Source organism: Epargyreus clarus, unplaced genomic scaffold (genome assembly GCF_041222505.1).
Source record: "Epargyreus clarus isolate Ecla_fem2 unplaced genomic scaffold, WU_Ecla_fem_2.2 ptg000031l, whole genome shotgun sequence".
NCBI lineage: Eukaryota > Metazoa > Arthropoda > Insecta > Lepidoptera > Hesperiidae > Epargyreus > Epargyreus clarus.
Genome location: NW_027332236.1, coordinates 9,058,397 through 9,077,755, shown reverse-complemented (window position 1 = coordinate 9,077,755; position 19,359 = coordinate 9,058,397).

The following is a 19,359-nucleotide window of genomic DNA, read 5'->3' as shown; positions in this document are numbered from 1 at the left end:
GACCGAAACTTTGATTTACTGAAGTTATATATTTTATAGACCGTAAATGGTGATTTTTTTTGCGAAATAGTAACACGTTTTAAAAAAGTTAACCAAACCTATCGAGTAGGGTGTCAAAATAAAGGAAAATAAGAGGAGATTACACATACATTATATAATATATCTTATATATAAAATTCTCGTGTTAGTTACTGTACTCCTCCGAAACGGCTTCACCGATTTTCACCAAATTTTATATACATATTCAGTAGGTCTGAGAATCGGCCACTATCTATTTTTTTTACACCTAAGTGATAAGGGTTGTTCATCCTTAACATTTTTTTATTTATATAGCAACACAACGTTTGCCGGGTCAGCTAGTACATATATACTCGTATATACACATCGAGATGACTGTCTGACTAAATGAGAGAGTTGATGTGCCAGAGATCAACGCAAAGGGAAACCGCTGAACTTAAGCGTGCTGGAATTTTACACATAGGTTCTTTATATAGCGTAAATGAACACTACGAGGATAAAATAAAATAGGTTAATATTGTTTGAACATTTTTTGTTTTTGAAGCAGACACCTACTATGAAACTTTGTATTTGGCTTTCTGGATAAAAATAATGAAATGCCTATTTCACTGCTTTTGGAAATTCTACTTCAGCCTTTTTGGTGCAGTCGGGTTTTTGATTTTTTAAATTAATTACTTGTTAAAATACTGAAGTAGCCAACGAACATGCAGTGGTGAAGGTAGAACCCTTTGTGGTTCGACTCTGGCGGCACCACCACCACTCCTATTTCTGCCTCATAACAGCAGTGTTAAGCGCTGATGTGTTCTGGTTTGAAGGATATGGTAAGGGAGACATACTTTTCCGAGGCGTTCCAGCTTAGTCCTCAGGAGTAGCGGCGCATCTGTGGCCGACCTCTGGTAGGAATATCTAGTCCTATCTGGGATTGATTACGGATGTCCATGGGCAGCAGTAGCCACTTACCATCAGGTGGACTGCAAGCTCCTGTGCTACTCCTATATTATAAAAAAAAATCCACCTGATGGTAGGGATCACTGCCACTCATAGACATTAGGGAATTTATGGAAAAAGGCAAATATAATATTTTTATTAATATTAGGGAGTTATGTGTTATTAATTTGATATGATATAACAGTCCTGAGGACTAAATATGAACGCTACATGATACCATAGTCATATCTACCTTTCAAACCAAAAGTATTTTAGATATGATAATATATAGTGGGTAACAGATGGTACTACCAAATTCAAACCTACCACCTATATTAATCTACTAGCTGACCCGGCAACCTTTGTACCGCCTCAAAATCTATTTATCAAATATATTTCCTATAAAATATAGCCTATGTTACTCGTGGATAATGTAGCTTTCGAATGGTGAAATAATTTTTAGAATCGGTCCAGTAGTTTTTGAGCCTATTCATTACAACCAAACAATCAAACAAAGTTTTCCTCTTTATAATATTAGTGTAGATTATTGTTCCATTGCTGGACCCGGACCCAAAGATCTCTATGTATGCAAAATGTCTCATTTTGTTTTCTTTCGTCACTAAAACTAGTTATAATAAATTTTTAAAACACACATAAATTTGGAAAAACCTATCTGCCTAGGATTCGAACCTCGAACCTTTCCATCGACAGGCTATATTATACCACTATCACTCCGCACCATTAACTATAGGTATACGGTAACACCTCTAATTTTTCAAAGTTATGTGCGTATTAGAAATTAATTATCACTTGCTAAACGGTGAAAGAAAACTGAGAGATTTATAAAAAAAAATCTCTAAGGTATGTGAGGTCTACCAATACGCACTTGACCAGCGCGGTGGACTATGGCCTAATCCTTCTCATTATGAGAGGTGACCCGTGCCCAGCAGTGGGACAGTAATGGGTTGTTGATGATGATGATGATGATATGGTAACAACATTCGCTTTAACTTCCTGACAAATGACCCAAAATCGAATTCAGAAACATTTTCAAAAATCCTCTTTTAGCCATTCAAATAATTAGTTCCGTGGTACTCGGGCGAGATAAGAAATGTTGGCTTGAATTCCAATTAATTAATACAGGCATCGTAAGAATGCAACCGGAATGCTCTGTGGGCACATTCGCCGTTAGAATGCTAAAGGTTGATGCACAGTGCGACGGACTGCCCTGCCTAAGTATTGCTTTTACACTTTTTAGGCCCAAGATTAGTCTTGGTTCCGAACGAAAAAAAATATTGGCTTGAATTCCAATTAATTAATACGGGTATAGTAAGAATGCAACCGGAATGCTCTGTGGGCACATTCGCCGTTAGGATGCTAAAGGTTGAGGCACAGTACGACGGGCTGCCCTTTTTAAGCCTAAGATTAGATTAGTAGTTTTTCTTGGTTCCGACCGAAAAAAAAATGTTGGCTTGAATTTCATTTAATTAATACAGGCATTGTAAAAATGCTAAAGGTAAAGGTAAGAGGCACAGTACGACGGGCTGCCCTGCCGTAGTTACCCATTTTTGCCCGACTGCGAGGGGTAATGTTTTTCAAATGTATGTTTGTCTCATTTTTGAATCCAATTGGATTTTTTTAATTTTTATAGTAATTAGTTAATTAAGCCGACGTTTAACTTAGTAACATTTTTGGGTTAAAATACAATAATATACTATAAATCAATAAATTACTAAGTCAAATATAAATCACTTATTTAAAATAATTACGAATAGTGCAGAAAGCATTGGAAATAAAATGTTGCAATAACTACATTAAAATAAGTTTTTAATATATATTTATTTTATAATATAACATGAAGTGATATAAAGGCAGAAGAGCTACCGGGTGGAAAACGGTGTCTGTCATTGGTCACCGTATGGACACTTGTAACACCAGAGGAATCGCTAATGGATCACCGGCTTTGAAGGAGACCTTTATTTCCACCTATTTTAAAGTGCCTCATTGAATAATTCAATTTTTTCAAAGTACTCCTGGACATTTCGTTTTTGAAAACATAATGTAACACATATTCATCATCTTTTTCAAAATCAGTCGTCATAATTTAAACCTGGCGTACTGTGAATCAACCTTTATGATAGTTTGACCCGACGGCTATTGTATAAAACTGCATAATATAATCTTTTACAATTTGTTATATACGTATTGAAGCTGAATGTATAATAGAATTTTATCAAATGATTTACATTTTTTCTAAAGTAGTATTAAACCTATAATTACTTTTTCTGAGGGACTGATTCACCATTAATAATAATAATAATAATTTCTTTATTTCAGACCCTTTTTTTTACAGTCCATAGATTTGGTTAGTACATATTTTCTTAAAACTATGTTAGTGTACAACAAACAAAACAAGGGCAACCAAACAACCATTTGGTTGTTGGACAAACCATTGCAAAGCTTAAATACTAAAGATAGGTGTGTGAATTTTGGACGGTAGGTTTTTTTTATAGCGTAGGCACCCAATAACGAGATATATAGTATAGGCCATAGATTAGTAAAGATACTTCGCCGCCTTGAAATTGAATGAAGCCACTAACGGCTTATATGTAAGTTCTTTTTTTGAATTCTTGACAAATAAAAACATTTTTAGAGAAAATTTACGAATAAATAACTAATACTGCGTAATTTATATAATAAATAAATAATTATTTCAAATATTTTAGGGATATTTTAGCACGGAGACGTGGCAAAACTTTTTTACGCAACTATTTCTATTCTCAAAACTGGTTACGTTTTCTTGTTAGGAGTGAGTAATCTTTACTAATCTATGGTATAGGCGTTGAAAGTTTGTTTGTTATTTCACCGTTTTTGAGAAATCAACCATAAGTGTCAAATAGAGATTTACTATTAGATGCCTATCAGAGGTAGACGATCCATACGCCGTACCGTACCTAAGGACTAAGCTGGAACGCCTCGGAAAAGGAAAAGCATGTAAGTGTAAGCAACACTGCTGTTATAACGCGGAAATAGGTGTGACGGTGGTGCCCCAAAGTCGAACTACAACGGGTTATTGGTTTAAACGGCCTCTCAATCAAGGGAATTTATTTAAATCAATAAATATTTTCTTAATACTTTCTACGTTTCAGTATATTTATGTTTTGTTAAAGCTCTTACAAAAGTGCTTGTGGCTCAATCGGTGTTGATCGAAAGCTCTGGTTTAGAAAGGATCACTCAAGTCAAGCTTAACGGCTCAATAAAATCTAGACCGGCTACAATTACTTTTGTTAGAGACTAGAAATTCAGATATATATATGTATTCAATTCAGTTACTTTAACTCATGAACTATATTCAATGATCATCTAAATATATATAACTGAAAGGTGACTGACTGACATAGTGATCTATCAACGCACAACCAAAACCACTGGACGGATCGGGCTGAAATTTGGCATGCAGGTAGATGTTTATGACGTAGGCATCCGCTAAGAAAGATCCGTAACTTTGAAGATGGTAAAACCCTTTGTGGTTCGACTCCGGCGGCACCATCGCCAAACCTATCCCCGCCTAATAACAGCAGTGTTAAGCGCTGCTGTGTTTCGGTTTGAAGGGTGTGGTAAGGGAGACATACTTTTCCGAGGCGTTTTAGCTTTATTAGTCCTCAGGGTTAGCAGCGCTGTGGCCGACCTCAGGTATAAATATGTAATCAGGTAGAAATATGTAATCCGATCACGCACTTCAGATTTTTCAAAACTATTTATATTCAGGCTTAACGGCAGTGGTAAAATATATTACAGTAAAAATACCTAGAATAGAAATCAGTATCTTAGTTATTAATTAAAGTGAGAGGTATCTTTTAGTGCACGGAATGAACAGTGCTCTAGCAGTTTGAAAGTGACTTGGGTTTGGAAAAGATCACTTACCTATCAAGCTTTACCGCTATTTACTTTTAGATCTAATACTATTTATTAAACGGTTCCGGGTTCATTTTTTGGAATAAAAGTATGTTTGAGTATATTATGTTTTCGTTTCTGAAACCTACACTATAATTACTTTATTTTTGTAAATCTACAGGTTCTCTCTGTTAATTTTTGTAATATTTGGAACTGGGTAAAAATATATAGTTATTTTATATAGGCCTATTTGGGCACATTCAAAATATTGTAATTAGTATTTTTCCTATACTACTACGGGTTCGAACTGAGAAGATCCGATAAGAAATTCAGTGGATTTGTTTATTTTTCATTAAACATATATAAGTTACAGAGATAGAGCCCTGTGATAGACGGACAAACGGACAGACAGCAGACTTAGTAATAGGGTTCCGTTTTTACCATTTTTAGAAAGATGACTATTTTTGTATTTGTTTACGTATTTGCCTATACAATTCCAATCAGCGCCCCTAGCGACTGTTTCAGAACTGATAAAGTTGGGCCAATACCCTCAAAATTTTCAAAACTATTTATATGCAATTTATCTCTTAAAGCCATAACACCGGTGGTAAAATGTATGATGACATTTACATGTATGAAACTTACAATAAACAAATCTAGAATAGAAATCATATTAGTTATTTACTAAAGTGAGAGGTATCTTTTAGTGCTTAACGGAATGAACAGTGCTCTAGCAGTTTGAAAGTGGCTTGGGTTTGGAAAAGATCACTTGACTATCAAGCTTTACCGCTAGTTACTTTTAGATCTAATACTATTTATTAAACGGTTCCGGGTTCAATTCCTGGAACGAGTGTGTGTACATTATAATGTTATTTGTGAATCTATACTTTCTTACTGCTAATTTATTGTTTTTTGAAACTGAATGACGCCATATTTAAATTTTCTTATAGGCCTACAATATTTTTCATACAACACTACACACTACAATATTTTTCATATACTACTCGTGTCTCGTACAACGGGTAGCCTAAGCTGAGAAGATCTGACATCAAAAACAATTATTTATTTTTTCTTTATCATTGTATCTTTTCAATGATTTTTTATAATTATTACGTTTCTAGTCAAGAAAGATACTATGTTTGTTTTTCTTAATCTTTTCTTAATACCATGTTCCTTATAGGTATCACAAAATTTAAAAATCCACTTTAATTTTAATCTACTATAATCATTGAGAAAATAATTGGTTTCCAAATTACCATTGAATTTAAAGTAGATTATCTCAATTATAATAAGAAAATAAGCAATTAGGCTCGAAAATTCTTGTAACAATAACACTAACATCGAGACAGGCGCTTGTGTTGCGCTTGTGTTTAGAAAGGATCTTGACAGACAAGCTTTACGAGCCACTCAACAAAATGTAGATTAGTTTATGCAATTACTTTTGTTGTTTTGCAATTACATTTTACGACACAATAAATAAAATCTAACTATTTACTCAGTTAGATATTCAGCTTTATAAAATAGAACTTAATATTGGTTTATTTGTTTAATTTTTAAAATAAACATATTATTGTTTCGTTTTAAATTATAAATAAAGTGTATAAAAATCAGCGATAGCTCGGAATCTAGAGGGGTCTGAAAATTGAATCCCAGACATGCACCTCTGATTTTTTAAGAGTGTTTATTTTTTAAACTTGCGGCGAAAGAACACTTCGAGAGGACACCTACACTCCTAAGCGTTATTTTAAAAACAGTTCTCAAAATTGGCCCGCACGGTGGACTATAGGTACCCTAAGTCCCTCTCACTCAACCGGCAACCCGTGCCCATGGAATACTTGACGACAGCATAGAAAAGCAAAGAAACAAACCCGGAAACGTACATCCCATTTCCATCGATAATTCTTGAGTTAAACCGTGAAATTCACCTCACGATATGCAAATAGCGTATATATAATACAAATGTACGCAAAACACGTCGTAGCACGACATACGACCGCCGTAATGTAATAAGACGCATTTTTCTTTGACAAAAACATGCGCAGGCGCACTTAATGGTGTTAGAAAATTGACGCGATTCGAGTTCAACGTGCAATGGATTGAATGTTGCTCTACTTGTGCGATATTATTTATGTTATGTTTGTTGTTCAGTTAATGTTTAGTTGTATTTTTTATTGTAACACTAACATATAGTTAAAGTAGAAAAGGGCAAACTTAACGCCTGAAGGCATTCTCTACCAGTCCCAGTCAACCCTTGGTGAATGAAGAAAATTTGAATTAATATATTTTGGAGGAAATTAATTTGTATTAATTTATTTTAAATAAAATCATGTAGGAGTATTTTCTAAAATATTAATTTCCTTTTTTTTATTGCTTTCCTTTATAAGAGCAGCCAGGGACTATTAATAAAAAAATATAGCCTTACCAGACTAGTCTTAATTCATCAACTTTTTCTAAAAAAAATCCTTGCATAACGAAACATTGAAGCTGTTGAGCAGTTATGTAATCCGATGCCATTCAGGCATCCAATTCGTTGTTTTAACTACCGACGGCACATCTTTGATTTGATTCGAAAAATCTTGCAACAAACGACAACCCTTTACAGTCGCTCTGCTGAGCACGGATCTCTGGTAAATGTGCATTGGGAGACTACACGTACCGTCGAGAGCGTTATTTTAAGATCTCTCAGATTATCAGGTCTCCTCGCGATGTTTTTCGTCATCGTTAAAGCAAGGGATAATTAATTTCTAAAACACACATAAATTAAAAAATAAGAAGTTAAGAAATAAGAAGTAAGAATAGATTGAAACGCAAGAAACTTTATCAAGGAGTCGAGTTACTGCCACTTTAAGCTAGTAAATGATCACTTAGCAACTTAATCATTATAGCTACCAGTTGCTCAAGCGATAGTAGCTACCAGACTATCAGTGAGGGAGATCGTTCATCGAGCGACAATAGGCCAATCGCTGACGACAGTTGGCGGCAATCACCGAGTGTCATTGACGACCACCAGCAATAGTTTGTAACCGTATACAATAGTTGTCGACTGTCGCCGTCTGTCGTTTGCGATTATGACGATTCTTTTTTAGATAAATGTGAGGCAAGAAACTGGAGCTAGCTGTTTATTAATTAGTATATTAGTAACATGTAAAAAACAAAAAAAAGAATAACAATGAGTATGGGGAAAAGACAAACCCACTGAGTTTCTTGCCAGGTCTTCTCAGTAGAGGTCGCGTTCCGATTCGGTAGTAGTATAAGAAAAACTATTGCAACTGACACTTTGTTAGTGTCTTCGTAGGCCTATACAAAAAATCCTTCAGCTTAGTCCTCAGGGGTAGCGGCGTATCTGTAGCTGACCTTAGGTAGAAATATCTTATCCTATATGGGGTTACAGATTTCCATGGGCGGCAGTATCCACTTACCATCAGGTGGACTGCGTGCTCATCTGCTACTCCTATATTATAAAACGAAACTAACCCAGTACTAGGCACAAAAAAAACTATTTCAATTAATTTCATAATCCGTAGGTCGGTGACACTCGGCGGCTATCTATTCTAGTCCTAAGTAGAGCAACCTCCACAGCGATATATTGCAAACCGACACGAAGTTTTTACGAAGCATTCTTCATTGGCTACTAACGTCACATTCCGATCCAGCAAAACAAGACAGACGGACAGTTTTCAATGTTTTACCATAGTTGGTCGAGCTTTTGTGTCTCATTTGCGTCAAAGTGCGTTTTGATACGAGATATTGATTTTTTTAACACCATTTCATATACTTCAAACTAAAAGAAATGGTAAGGCGCTGTCTACACTTATAGCAGGTGGTAGAAACCCTTTGTGGTCCGGCGGCACCAACGCCACACCTATTTCTGACTATAACAGCAGTGTTAAGCGCTGCTGTGTTCTGGTTGGAAGTGTGGTAAGGGAGACTTTTTCGAAGCGTTCCAGCTTAGTTCTCAGGGGTAGTGGCGCATCTGTGGCCGACCTCAGGTAGGAATATCTTGTGTCATAGCTTAAAAAGGGTGGCTCTTTAAACTATAACACTGCAGTGCTTAGCGTAGCTGTTATTAGGTAGAAATATATGTGGCGGTGGTGCCACCGAAGTCAACTACAAAGGGCTCTACCAACTTTAAACCACCGCTTCAGGTGGACTGCATACGCGTTTGTTACTTTATTCTTATTAATATCACTTCCTCAACCTACACACTTTACAAATGTCCCAAAAGATATCGTCATCAACGCATTACTGTCCCACTGCTGGACACGGGTCTCCTCTCATAATGAGAAGGATTAGGCCATAGTCTACCGCGCTGGCCACGTGCGTATGGTAGACTTCACATACCTTTGAGATTTTTTTTAATATAAATCTCTCAGGTATGCAGGTTTCCTCACGATGTTTTCCTTAGCCGTTTTAAGTAAGTGATAATTAATTTCTAATACGCATAGAAAAATCAGAGGTGCGTGCCTAGGATTTGAACCTCAGATCCCTTGATCAAGGGGCCGAGTTTCTTAACCAATAGGCTATCACTGCTTTTCCAAAAGATAAAAATCTAAAAATTATATATTTTCCGAGATACTGTTTTTCGTCTTAATACTTGATAACCTGATAATGTAATGTTATTACTATACAGTACTACTGTTATAAGAAATGTGTGGTCGTTTGTTGGTTTCAAAGTGACTATATATCCTCATGGTGACAGTTTGGAACCATACCGCCCCATTGGTATTCCTAGCGCGTCTGAGTGTCTAAGGCGATATTTACAACTGTTACGTGCTACTAAACCCTTAGACCCTTCGATATTTTATTTAAGATACAATTGTCAATTTTTTTTCTTTATTGGTTCACTAAACTAGACATAACACATTATAACAAACATAAGTATAATATGCTACTGTACACAAACTGATTTTTACCACGCTTTTATTAGCTTGATCTGTATGTATGTATGTATGTATGTAATGGAATCTTTGAACTCGATTTTCACCCACTTTGAACGGTCCGATTAATTTAAAATTTTGAGTACTTATAAAGAACCGATGACAATTCATGATTTTACGTGGTTTTTAGTTTTTAAACTATATTTATTTAGTGGTAAGTCCTTCTAGAAGTGAACACTACATGCATTAGAAAGTTTTTGATTACACTTCAGAAATACAAAATAAATTCTTTAAAAAAATTATAACAATAAAGACAAAAATAACTTAATATACTTAACAGCTATTATTTGATTTTAGTGAAATAAATAAAGTATTTTTAAGATATCGTAATATTGTTTAGTAAGTTCAGATTTTAAAGTGATAGTTTCAGTCCTTTCGCTCTTGTCAGAGCGGTCGTAGTCATCATCTGATGTCTGTGGGGGCTGATGAGACTCGCCTCACGTCATTTTCCCATTTATCTCGATTGGTGGCCATTCTAGAGCACTCGTGTATAGTGATAGTTTAGTGGTTTGAAATTTGGCATCTCAATCGGAGGTCCGGGGTTCGAATCCTAGGCCTGCACTTTTGGTTTTCATATTAGGAATTACTTATCACTTTTCTAAACGGTGATGGAAACCTTGGTGTAGAAACATTTAAGTGATCTTAAATATAAATCTTCTCCAGGTCTGTGAAGTCTACCAATTCGCGTTTGAACAGCGCAGTGGAGTATTCCTAAAGCTTCTAATTCGGTGATGAGACCCATGCTCAACAGTGACCAATAATAGAGTAATGATAAAGTAACGTCATTTTGTTTTTCGTTTCGTTTTCCAAAAAACCCTTTCACTTCATATTCATATGGGACATCCCCATAAAGAATAGGTAATTAGTCCAAAGTATTAGAAAAACGACATTAAATTAATGATTTTCAAAGTTTCAGCTCAATCGGTTGTGTTTAAATTGTTTAAAATTCAGTTGCAAGATTTAACCCTAACTTACATACGAATTAACAAAAAAAGTTATATAAAAGCTTATTATAAGCTTGTATTTAATTACAAATAACTTTTAGTTAACGTTTATAAATCAACGTCAACTTAGTTATAACTATGAATGAAATACAAAGTAATACTAGTTAAGAATCTGCATTTATTCCGTTATAAAAATCCATAATGGTACTTATGCACTTTTGCGTTGAACCGTCGTAAAAACTATAGTTTAAAATCACATTACCGGCCCGTTTGCGATAGGGCTGTCGCTTTTTTAAAAGTATAATTTCAATAAGTTTAGTAATTGGAAGTACGGCGAATTTGTTGTTATCATTCACAAATTATAATATAAAATTTAAGTGGCAAATGTTTTTATATAATATAAGGAGTAGCAGACGAGCATACTGAGCGCCTGATGATCTTGACCGTTCATGGACATCTTTAACAAACATCTTATAGAACAGGAGTTCTCCCTGAAACCGATCATACGTATGTCGCCATTTTTGAGAATGGAGATGGTCACTTCATGTAAGTCAGCCAGTATCCATACCTTTACACTGACTCGGACGACTTCACGCTAGAGATATTTAAGAACACACTTTCTATCATCATCATAGATGTGCCCTTAAGGACTAACCTGGAATGCCTCGGAAAAGTATGTCTCCCTTACCACACCTTTCAAACCAGAACACAGCAGTGCTTAACATTACTGTTATTAGGCCGAAATAATGGCGGTAGTGCCGTCGGAGTCAAACCACAGGGTTCTACCACCTTCAACCACATACATACAATACATTCACTCAAAACTTTACCCTCTATAATCAAAAAATAATCGACAACCCTAATCTCCACCGCCGCGACTTTACAGAATTAGCAAAAAACAGTATTCTTATTAGTTTTTTCCCATACCACAACCTTTCAAGATATTCTATTAAGAAAACTATTAGTTATTATTATTACTAATTACTTCGTAAATTGATTTCTTATTATTATTGTTTTACGATTAAAATTGCTGTTAATAATTTAACAAAATAATTGGTTATTTATGAAGTTAACAATGTTATAATAATTTTAAGTGTTGTTCTATAATTTATTGCATAAAATGTTGTTATGTATAAATTGCTGTATTATTTAATTGAATAGCTGTTATTACTATTATTGTTATATAATATAGTAATAAGTTCGTGCTGACGGATAGTTTAAGATGTGTTTTTATGTTATTTTCACGGTTTCATCAATGAGGTTTTTTTATTACGGTTGGGATAGTTTTGTGGTATCATTTTAATGTTGTGAGGCATAGGTTTGAATCTTAGAAATATATTTCTTATCTGCTCCGAATTTTCGAAGATCATACCTATATCTTGTGAGAATGTATAAAAAATGTTTTTTTTTTTAAATAGCCTTTTCCCTTACTCTGTTGTGTATCAATACTTATTAGTTTGTGAACCAAACATTATAAGTGAAATTATCAGCTAAAGTCAAAAATTTGTTTTTAAAATGTTGTTAAAAATTAGCTTAATTGAAAAAAAAGTCACTTGCTTTCATAGTGTAGTAGGTACTCTATAACCTTTTCAAATCACTAGTTTTTACAGCATTGTGTAGATAATGATGCAACCATGGCATAATAATTTTATTCATATACATAACTTAGGTTGATGTTAAAAGTAAATCCTTACTAATATTATAAATCCGAAAGTAACTCTGTCTGTCTGTCTGTCTGTCTGTCTGTCTGTCTGTCTGGTTGTCTTTTCTTCACGCCTAAACCACTGAACCGATTTTAATGAAAATTTTGTACAAATATAGTCTGAGACCTGAGAAAGGACATAGGATAGTTTTTATCCCGGAAATCCCACGGGAACTCGGTGTTGTGATCTAAGATCGATTAATCGGAAAATCGATCTTTTGGACTCAAAACATCGATATATTTTAATCGATATTAGTAAGGATTGAATCGTAAACTTTGCATTTGATCAAGCGATGATCTTTAGCAAAGTTGAAGGTACGAATTTACAGTTTTATGTATGTTAGTATGTTCTTTCAAACGCGGGCGAAGCCGCGGGCAAAAACTAGTGTTGAAATAAAAACAAAATGTTCTTATATCTTAAGCACGCCTTGCAAGTCAACGACGAGAAATGGATAGCGTTATGCCACAATGAGCCTAAGAAATAATGTTAACTGATATAAATATAATCAGCGAAAAAATATATTTATTTTATAAGTATAAATAATTATTTTTTAGTTTTACTTACTTTTAGTTTATATTGTTATTGTGTTATCGAATAAACTTTACGGATTAGTGAAAAAATAAATCTTATTAACTATTTGCTCAAAGGGATGAATAAAGTTTTGTTTTGATGTAAAGATAAAAAATAACTTCATAGACTTTGGGGTCGAGGCTGCCGGCACCACGGTCACATCTTTTTTGCCTTATACCTAAGTAGATAATTTTTATAAGTAATGTAGTTATAAGATGTTGTTGTACCGCTTATGCCGTATAATATCTTCCGTTATTAATCGTTTTTTTTTTGTTTTTTACTATTACATAAGTTTGTATTTCTAAAATAATTCGTATTCTTTTTTCATTTTGTAATAGGTGTACACGGCAGCCCATCTGCATAGTCAAAGTCAACTTAAAATCAGTTGAACTGCCTTTCTTCAGTCAGAACGAGCACATGTTCAGGTTCCACGCATATTACCAAAACCGGTGAAAATACGCCTCTCGTATCCTCTGTCTACTATCTACTACTATTTCTCTTTCAATAGTACTATAACTTGTACTTTCATTCAAAAACGTCGAATTTAAGATTTGATTTTGTAGAAAAGATCTTAAGATCCTAATCGTTTGAAAAATCTTAGTCTAAGATAAAAGTGATGATAGTAATAGAGAAGGGATGTTCAAAGAACTGAAGAATCATTAAGACGACGATAACAAAGGCACCTATGATGACGAAATATAAAACACGGATGGAGATTAAAAAGCAGTTTAATTAAAAGCCATCGACGTTCCGTTAAAGCCTGCCGACCATAAATTTCGGGCACGGCAGGCGCGGCCGATAGAATTTAATACAAAATCCGATGAAATCCGCCATATTGATATATACATTTTTTCCCCCACCGCCCCCCACCCTACATAATTGAGCGTTGTGAAAACTATCACATTGGTAAATGACGCTCCCCCTCCCCCGCAGTTTTCCGACATGCCCGCAATCAATAATTTGGCTGGGCAATGACTGCGATGACTTAGGCATGCGCAGTGCGACCTCCGCCAAATCATCGGCAAAACCTGAACTTGACTTGACGAAAACGAAAGTTAGACCCGAATGTTTCTATCCATTCTTGGCAGTGGACACTACACGTGTGAGCTCCGTTCAGCTTAGCAAAATATCGTTTTTGAGACGAAATTTCGAGATTTTCTTGAACGGAAAATTGCATCACAATTTCGTCGTTTTTCATAATTTAACATTTAGAATCAAATCATAATACGTAGAAATACATTTTGGTAAAGAGTTTGATGAAAAAAATTATCTTTGTCCGTAAGCCGTAGTCATTCGAAGCCACTTCAATTGGAGGTAATGAACTTCATTACGATGACGCTATACAAACACCTGCGAGTGCGAGCGAGACAAACGGAGGCTTCGGTTGAAGCAATCATTATACGGACGCTCATGACACGAAACGTATATAACACGCTTATACATATGTACATGATGAAAAATGCGCGAGCAACATGAAATTAAAAATTAATGAATTTTTGTTCTTACCTGGAGCCTTGTCTTGAAGAGATCTAGATTAACTTGTAGTTAGGTCTCTTGTAGAGTTTCTTAGTCTTTCTGTTTTTGGTCCTACGACGTCTCCTCTTCCAACTCTTCTTCGTGGAACTTGATCGAGTTATTTTGTCGATTATTGTCCTTAGACTTTTAGTCCGTGTATATTATTTAGCCCGTTACTTTATACGTACTCATATAAAACATTACAGGTATAGAAGTAACAAAACATTAACTAAGTCTTAATGTTAATTTTAATTTTTAATTTTGTACTATTAAAGAAATCTAGAAGACGATCAACAGGTAGGTAAATTTTTAAATTTAGATTTTTTTTGTAATTTTTTGGAGTATTTTTTCTTACCTTTTTTACTATTAATTTAAGGCCAATTTAAGGCACGGGTTTTTTTTTCTTTCTTAGCTTTGTTTTCACCTCCCAGGTATTCAGAATTGGTCGATGAAATTGGTCGAAACTTTTCCAAAACTTATTTGCCGAAAGTCTCAAATATCACTTAGCCTTAACGTTTAGGTCCAGAGTTTTTCACTAAATTACTTTCACTATATATATATGGAGAGTTTGTATATAAAAATCAAAGTAAATCAATCGAAAAGTTCCAAAAATAACCAGTGTTGTTTAAATGTACTTAAAGAACTCAAATGTTTAAATTCTCTTTTCTATTGTTTTCTTATAATAACGGTTGATATAAACGTAAAACTTGTTCTATTGCGAAAAAACGTGTTTCTTTATCGTCAAATGGCGACTGCTGTTATTTGTTGGTTGCTAGATTCCCTTTGCTATGAAATCTTGGCTTTTTTCAGCTTTTTGCGCATTTAACTTAGTGGGGTGTGCATTCAGAGAGCCATGGTCTTCTTCTGTTCCTTCCCATGGATCTCTTCTTCCTCCTCAGTTTCGATGTTTCTATGTTTCTCGTTCTCAGCAGCTCCTCCCGGATGGTTGTCTGATGTTGTATTAGCCCTTCACAACGAATCCGAGCCGAACTGCCTCTCAGTTGCCTTAACACTAATTTTATAGTTGCTTCAAATTAAACCGGTCTTCTTAGCTATTGAGTTCAAGTGTTGCTGAATACTATTGCTTAAAACTGTCACTTAAAAACTATGATGATTATGTGGAAAAACTTAATAAAGTCTATTGCATAAAACTATCCGTTGAATGTGACGGCGGGCGGCAGCGGTAACCCGAACGCATGCGCGTATAATTTCGAAATTTTTTTGATAACCAAAATTGGTCTATGAAATTTTCGATTTATGAATTTTTCGGGGGAATTTAGGCCGTTTATTTTTTTGGAATTTTATTTGATTTTTAAAATGTTCCTTTTAGAGCGCGGTGGGTTTTTTGCGCGTTGCGTAGGTGGTAAACACGCGTCTTCACCAGCCTCGCCGGTCACACTGATGGAAGGAAGGTTGCAATGCTGCTGCATCGGCCCGGCAGGGGTGTGGGGCCACCTGCCTCCCCGGGGGGGTCCCACTCCAATGACTCGTACACACCTCGGAATCATCAAATAATGATTTTGTGTGTTTATTATAAAACTGTACATACATAGGCGGGTCTCGCAGAACGTTTCCGAGGAATTCAATTTACAAATTACTCTGTCTGTGTGTGTGTGGCTAGGTGGATGTTTAGAATAAACTATTTGTGTGGTATTAATTTCATCGGTACTGTTATCAGCGTCGATCAATAGTGCGAAATTTATACATAAAAGGGGTGGAGCCACCCACATTTAATATTAAATTCGCTACTCAAATTTTTTGCTTTCCACAGCGCTGCTCATTTCATACGATTTCCTTTTATGTAGCTATCTTTATTATCGATTTTGGCTATCTGAAGTATTTCATAAATCAAAAAGTCTGATACACATTTTTTGTATGTTGAACATTGTATAGTAACTAGTATATCACTTTGAACGGTGCTTCAACGCATAACTGAATCAGAAGCGCTTCGATCTATAGAAGCTTCTAGAGAAGCATCGTAGCTTCTAAGCTTCTAGAGAAGCATCGTAGCTTCTAAGCTTCTAAATATAGGTATTTTTTAACGTAATTTTTATCATCATCATTGTTACCATCACATTTTTATCGGTTTAATAATCATAGTAGCACTTTGAAGTTACAATAATTTCGACTCAAATTTTCTCGAAAAGCCTATTAGTTTTACTTGTAATCTCGCATATCATAAAACACAAAATAAAAATTTCTCATATTCCTTCGCGAACAACGAACACAACCTAACATCTAGTTATATCTAGATAGGTTATAGATTTGACTACCAAACTAAAAATAGCCGGGGGATAGGGTGGCGTTTTTTACCCCAAACGGAATAAATAACGGAGGGTAGGTAAGGGAGTTTAGTGCCAATACTTTTGATTGATATGCGTAAAATGGACACCGAATGGAAATTCTGAAGCGTTGGAGCTATGTATGTATGTGTAATGTTTTATATGTAGTTTTCACGCCGTTTTTTGAGCAAACGAGCCGCCATCTTTTTTTAATAGCTAACGAGCATGCAATCCATCTGATGGTTTTTTTTATAATGTAGGAGTAGCAGACGAGCATGTTTTCCAACTGATGGTAAGTAGCTACTGCCGCCTATGGACATTTGTAATCAACCAAGATAAGATAAGTCTAACTTGAGTTGTCCAACTGATAGTAAGTGCTTTGAAGGTGGTAGAACCCTTTGTGGTTCGACTCCGGCGGCACCACCGCCACACTTATTTCTACCTAATATAATTCTAACAGCAGTGTTAGGCGCTGCCGTGTTCCGGTTTGAAGGGTGTGGTAAGGGAGACACACTTTATCGAGGCGTTCCAGCTTAGTCCTCAGGGGTAGCGGCGCATCTGTGGCCGACCTCAGGTAGGAATATCTAATCCTATCTGGGGTTGATTACAGATGTCCATGGGCGGCAGTAGCTACTTACCATCAGGTGGACTGCATGCTCGTCTGCTACTCTTATATTATAAAAAAAAAATTGCTACTGTCGTCTATGGACTGTAATCAACCCCAAATAAGATCAGTCTTATTTGAGGTTAGCTACAGATGCGATACTTCTGAGGACTAAGCTGGAATGCCTCGGAAGAATATGTCTCCCTTACACCCTTCAAACCAGAACACAGTAGCTAACACTACTCTTTGACAATTTTACCATTTGCCTGCCTAAATTGTCAAATTTCGGTCTCACAAATGAATTGTCACTGAGAAATAAAATACTCGCCTCGTATCTAAGTCATCCACATCCACGCCCTTCAGTAACACAATAACGCTAAGTGCTTCACGCTAAAAATAAGTACAGTTGTTCCTATGGTTCCACCATATATTGTTCTACCTTCCAAATGGTAGGATTCGAACCACGAAACTCATGTAAGAAGCCAAAAAACATCACTGAGCTATCACTACTATACTTAGTAAACTTGTATAGTCTGCGCCAAACTGCTAGTCCGCTCTGAAGTCGTTGCGAGCAGGTGTAGTCATACAATTTGCTATGGCGACGTGATTCATTTCTATATTCAGAGCGGACTGGCAGTTTTACGGGGACTATACCTCAAGTGTAATAAGAATCGATCCTAAACCTCTTCAAACCTAAGTTATCGGACCTACCCCAATACCCAATACATTTCACGATAACCCAAAAATCACTTAATTTTGAACCCTATGACCCTAAACACAAGAATCAAGTACCACGTCTTAATCAAATGTCCTTAAGTTCTATTGTTTCCAGCAATTAGTTAAGTGTCTCGATATCGAAAGGTCGTAACCATCTCAAGTATTGAAGGTGGTAGAACTCTTTGTGGTTCAACTCCGGCGGCACCACCGCCACACCTATTTCTGCCTCATAACAGCAGTGTTAAGCGCTGCTGTGTTCTGGTTGGGTGGTACGGGAGACATACTTTTTCAAGGCATTCCAGCTTAGTCCTCAGGGGTAACGGTGCATCTGTGGCCGACCTCAAGTAGGAATACCTAATCCTACCTGAAGTTGATTACAGATGACCATGGGCGACAGTAGCCACTTACTATCAGGTGGACTGCATGCTCGTCTGCTACTCCTATATAATAAAAAAGTTCAATTCACGAGAGATGTAATGTCAGTTGTCGATCATATTTGTTACACGCAAAATACAATTTTCGTACCCTCCAAATAGGGTTGATTTTGCAATGATTGCTTTTACGATGATTTTCTTTGTTAGGTGGTTAGCAACTTAACTGGTTGATCTTGGGTTTTGTTAACCTCGTTTTCGGTTTAAACGTCATTTAACTGACCGATTTTCAAAATCACAATTCATTTTTTTAATATTAAATGACTTGAATAAAGTATGCTCTACCAGAAGTACGCTCTACCAGTAAGAGTAAGGTGTCGTAAATGTAAAAAGTTCTGATTACATCTACAGACAATGAACGTGTCAGACACAGCTCGTGACAGACAAGTCCATGTTTTCTGTACAGTTTTTTTTTATAGGCACGACTCGTGTCTCAGCGGCTGTTACGGTAGATACAAGTACATCATACGTGAAGGTAAAGAATCCTCTGTGGTGGTGGCACCACCGTCACACCTATTTTCGCCTAAAGGCTAGCAGTATAAACGCTGCTGTATTCAGCTTTAAAAATGACCTTTCAAAGTCAACCTTACAGAAAGGTGACAAGTGAGACATACTTAGCCGAGGCGTTCCAACTTAGACCTCAGGGGTAGCGACATGTTTCTTTGCGACCTCAGTTAGGTATCTTATCCGGGATTGATTACAGATATCCATACGCAGCAGTAGCCTTACCATCAGGTGGACTGCATGCTTTATGCTACTCCTATATAAAAAATACATATCCGATTTTAATTTCCTACAACCTCTACATATTCCACAT